Source organism: Euprymna scolopes, chromosome 33, assembly GCF_053919585.1.
Source record: "Euprymna scolopes isolate OS-2025 chromosome 33, ASM5391958v1, whole genome shotgun sequence".
Taxonomy (NCBI): domain Eukaryota; kingdom Metazoa; phylum Mollusca; class Cephalopoda; order Sepiida; family Sepiolidae; genus Euprymna; species Euprymna scolopes.
In genome coordinates, this window is record NC_136514.1 from 45058423 (window position 1) to 45064236 (window position 5814).

Genomic DNA, 5814 nt, shown 5'->3' on the forward strand with positions numbered 1-5814 from the left:
GTATTCTTTGGTAATGATGTTTCAGTTTGAAGAAATATGGTATAATAAAATTATTGGGTGTTCATTCGCGCCTGACCTCCATAGAATGGAAAAATTTCACAAAGTTTAACAAGGTTTTTTAATATAGATCCACAGCATATTGTGATAAGTGTTTCAGTGTGAACAGGTATGGTATAATAAATTATAGGGTTTATCTATTTTATTTTTACTTTCATCATAGTTTGCTTTGGTTTTGATACCCCCAAATTCGCAGCTATCTCTTTACAACACTTCCTTTTCATAACCTATCATACTTTCATAAACCAGAGTCCATTTTCTGTTGGCTGTGTTTGAACCCAGTCAACGACCAGTACTTTTGCTAGTATATATATATATATATATATATATATATATATATATATATATATATATATATATATATATATATAAACTACTTCATTTACTCACACGAATTAATATAAAAAGTATAAATTTATGCGTAAACTTTAAGTATTTACTTCAACAGTGCTCAATACGTAGATAGAGCTAGTTATTAAGGTATGCTTAATCGCCATATATATTTTACACACACACACACAAACATATATATATCTATATATATATATATATATATATATATATATATATAGTGTGTGTGTGAGAGAGAGAGAATAATATCGGATACATATAAAACATTCCAAGAATTCTGTCACATATCTGAAATAAATAGAGTCTATTTTTAGTCATAAAATGATTTTCGTGACTGTTTCCATTATTTAGTTCTCATTAAAGGTTCTGGTTCTTTGCGCATTAAAAAAAAATTGCAGGTTAGTTAGAAAATGCACCCCCCCTAAATATTTCGGACTGACGCATCCACACCGAAGAAAATATAAAAAAGGGATTTTTAAAAACGTACTCCTGTCAGGAAATAAGTGATCGTTGTGGTTGTTTGGTTGTTTTGTTTTACGGCATATCAACCCTTTTCAGGTTATTTAATGCCGAATCTGGTGATTTTGAAGAACGATTTTTTAATATAGTATATTTGTTTTTTAAGTCGTATTCTATTTAACCCATAGTTAGGGCCCTAACAGGTGCTACCACTCTGGGTCAGAGTGGACCTGGGAGCAATGTCAATTAAAGGGTAGCTCCACACTCCCTAAGGCCTGCAAGCTGGGGCCCTCACCATTGGATATAGTTTAAGGTTATATCCAAGACCGATCGGTGTGACATTTTATTTATATTTTGATAAGACTCACAATTCTTAAATCTAAAACAAAAACGTCAAATTTTTACTTCGAGCACGTCCTGTGTAAAGATATGTCTGTTTGTATTTCTGCGTATGTAACAATAGAAAATGCTACGTCATATTTATGAATAGTAACTCGAACTATTATACACTTTAAATCAGCGGTTCAGAAGAAAAAGAAATAATTTCAAAGTAACTGATCGGAAAAAAATATAAATTCGAATTAACGGCACATTGAACATTTTAAAATCGCTAAAAAGTGTGCCCCTAAACGTACTGCATTTATAGAAATGGAAAATCGCAATTAAAAAAAACAAAACAAGCCCGATAGCTATTAGTCACGTGCTCTCGTGTAATGAATGAATGCGTGAATGTAGGATTGACATAAAATTATTAAAGATAAACTAAAATGACCAAAAAATGGGCTGAAATGACTTAAATAAATAAACAGTAAATGACTTAGAATGACTTTAATGAACTTAAGGATGAATAGAATGACCTTAAGAATGACTTGAATGCTTTAAAAATACCTGGAATCCTTCAAACACAACTTGAATGATCTGGAGATTGATTTGAATGGCTTTGAGACTGGTTGTAAAGTGGGTGATCATTTTACATTAAATTAATACAAAAAAGTGATCCCCATCTTAATATCACAAAGTTACAAACATAAGTACAGCTGTAGTAAGAACATATACTACACTTAGATCTTAGCGAAAAGGCCAAGAAAAGCGGTATTTATTTGCTTTCCCTCGGAGCAATTAGACACAAGGCCGATTTCTAATGTGAGGAGTGAAGGGGAAATGGGGAACAACTCCCTGGAGAGTAGGGGAGCTGGATAGTGACACTTGGTATGAAGGGTTGCCCCTACATTAACAAAGGTTGCCCCCACATATGGTATTTGCTGCAGTATATGCCGGATAGATACTACACTTTGATCTTGGCCAAAAGGCCAAGGAAAGCTGTATTTATTTGCTCCCCCGCCGAGCAAATAAGGCACAAGGCCGATTTTTAATGTGAGGAGGAAATGGGGACCAACTCCCCGAGGAGTAGGGGAGCTGGATAGTGACAATTGGTACGAAGGGTCGCCCCTACATTGACCAAGGTCTTATATGTGGGGCTGCCCCCACATATGGTCTTTGCTTGCAATATCTGCCGTAACAGATACTACACCTTGATCTCGGCCAAAAGGCCAAGAAAAGCTTAAAAACCTAAGAACATCATCTATTAACAACAGACCTTTGATCTTAACACTGAAACACTTATCACAAAATTCGGTGGATCTATATTAAAAAAAACCTTGTTAAACTTTGTGACATATTTCCATTCTATGGAGGTCAGGCGCGAACGAACACCCCATAATTTTATTATACCATATTTCTTCAAACCGAAACATAATTATCAAAGTATACTTACGAAGATAGATATGAAAAGTTTTTATTAAAGTGTGTGCCTATTTCCATTCTATGGTGGCCAGGCGCGAACGCAGACCCCACAATTTTATTATACCATCTCTATTTAAGTTAAAACATAAGTATCAAATTAATCTTATGTGAATCTATATCAAAAACAATTGTAAACTTTCTTATTTTTAAATTTATTTCCATACTTTGTGGACCAGGCGCGAACGCAGACCCCATAATTTTAATGAACCATTGTTCTGCCAGATCAAACATACCCATTCCTGTGTCTCGATACATCTTCTATCATTATATGTGATCCGTTTTCTATAATAGTCAACCATATATGAGTCTATTCGTGACCAGACGCACACACACAGACGTTCAGCTTTATATATATATATATATATATATATATATATATTAAGTAATGTGATTTATAATTTAAAAGTTTTAAAATTTTTTAAATTTAACAATCAAAATTTAATTAAATTAAAAATCAGTTTCATAAGAAGGAACAACAACAAAGTCAATTATCTGTACGATCGTTTCGGAAATCCGTTTTTTTTATTTGTGGTATACATGAAGTCACGTAGAATAATTATACATAGTTTTTTTGGTAAGCACGGTTTCCTCATCAGCAAATTTAGGAGGATTTCTATTGAATTGAAAAGACACCAAAAATAAACCTAGCATTAAAAGTAAGGCAGATGAATCTGAAAAATTGAAGTAAAAGGTTTGGATATAAAATTTATAAGAAAATTAATAAGAAAATTTGTATAGGTTAGAGATAGAAATGAGTAGAAAAAATATATATATTTTTGAATTTACATAATAAATTTGATTTAAAAATATATAGATATATAATTACCTTTTGGTTTTTCTTTTTTTGAAATCAGGAACTGTATTTAAAGTAGTCATTTAGATGTTTGCTATAGCTTTTTATTTTATTGAATGATGAATTTTAAAAGGGCGACGCTCGTGCAGTAAATTGTTTCCGTTAGCGTATTTTGATTTAGAGACGCTACAGTTAATATCTATAGAGAGAGAGTTTTTTTTTTTTTTTTTTTGCAAGTTTTTAAGGGGAGATAATTGTCATGGCTTTATTTATTATTTGATTTACGAGTCTAAGGGTGGTAATTGGTTTAACTTAATTTATTAAAAAAAAAAAAAATCTATTTTTACTAATGAGTAATTTTTAATAATTTAAGGTGGTTTATATTTATTAAATTTAAACCAACGTTTATGATTACACGATAGAAGCTCGTGTCTTGAATTTACTAGTTTGTTTGTGCTTTTTATATCTTCATATTTTAAAATTTTTAGGGTTTCTTTTGTACATAATGTACAAAATTTATCTCCTGGTTTATATGATTTGCAAGTCTCAATTATTTGCCATTTTAAGTTGAAAGAAATATTGCTATTTTTTAGTTGCCAAATATAGTTGGATAGAGTAGTTTGGTTTGATAGAGAGTTATTTTTAAAATAATGTTTGTGCGTTGAAATTCTATGTTTTATTGGGCCAGATGTGGAACCAATATATATTACCTCTTGATTATTATGATTATTTTCCGTTAGGTCTATTGTTGGATTATAATGTGGTGGGTTGGTTAATAATTGATCGGTAGATTGATTTAAGTTGGTGTTATTATTTAATCTGGTAGTTGAGTTATGGCTGTTGATAGGTTCCTGTATATTTGGAGTTTTTGATACTGTGCAGCTATAGATAACATTTTTAATTTTACATGAGCCTTGTAGGGGACATTTATTTTTTCTTCTACAGTTACAGTCCGATGTATTTTGTATAGTTGCATTTTGTAGTTTATTAATTTTATTATTATTAGAGCTAATTATTTTCTGATGAAGGTTAGGCATAGTAGAGTAAGAGACTTTAATTGTGTTCTTATTGAAAATCTTATTATATCTATGGGGGGCTTTAAAGTTCTTATCTAATATTTTAAAAAATTCTCTAGCTATGTTTGTTTCTAGGTTTTTGGAATACGGGGGGTTGAACCATAGGATCTCCTTGTGTCTATTCTTACGTTTGCGGGTTTTAGTTTGTTGTTTATTTATATTATTATCTAATATTTGTAGTTTGGTTTTATCTTTTTTTGTCTCCTGGTTATTTTTCTTAACTCGTATACGGGAAGACATTGCCATATTATATGTTATTACGCTCTTAATAGGTTTATTTTTAATGCAGTTTATGTTTCTATCATTTTCATTTATGAATTTAATTTGTGAATTATATCCAGAGTTTTTAAGGGCTTCATTATAGTATTTTTCATTTTTGGTAAATATTGATTTAGTAGAAGACAGTCTAGAAATTCTTAGAGCGATATTGGGAACTATTGATTTTAATATTGATTTAGGGTGGTTTGATTGATTGTGGACATATAGAAGTGATTGGTTAGGTTTATGGTATGGTTCAAAGGTAGAATTTTCAAGATTTAAGGTTATGTCTAAGAAATTAACAATTTTTTTATTAGGGTCGATTTTTATACTAAGTCCATAATTTTTAAATAATTTATGTAGAGCTTTAATTGCATTTTCATTTTCATAAACCTATTAAGAGCGTAATAACATATAATATGGCAATGTCTTCCCGTATACGAGTTAAGAAAAATAACCAGGAGACAAAAAAAGATAAAACCAAACTACAAATATTAGATAATAATATAAATAAACAACAAACTAAAACCCGCAAACGTAAGAATAGACACAAGGAGATCCTATGGTTCAACCCCCCGTATTCCAAAAACCTAGAAACAAACATAGCTAGAGAATTTTTTAAAATATTAGATAAGAACTTTAAAGCCCCCCATAGATATAATAAGATTTTCAATAAGAACACAATTAAAGTCTCTTACTCTACTATGCCTAACCTTCATCAGAAAATAATTAGCTCTAATAATAATACAATTAATAAACTACAAAATGCAACTATACAAAATACATCGGACTGTAACTGTAGAAGAAAAAATAAATGTCCCCTACAAGGCTCATGTAAAATTAAAAATGTTATCTATAGCTGCACAGTATCAAAAACTCCAAATATACAAGAACCTATCAACAGCCATAACTCAACTACCAGATTAAATAATAACACCAACTTAAATCAATCTACCGATCAATTATTAACCAACCCACCACATTATAATCCAACAATAGACCTAACGGAAAATAATC

General features: G+C 30.7%; 1 pseudogene; it reads right to left on the minus strand.

Annotated features, from left to right (window-relative positions):
• Positions 1-2304: 2304 nt before the first annotated feature.
• On the minus strand, positions 2305-2429 carry LOC145258557 (U2 spliceosomal RNA; annotated as a pseudogene).
• Positions 2430-5814: the final 3385 nt, after the last annotated feature.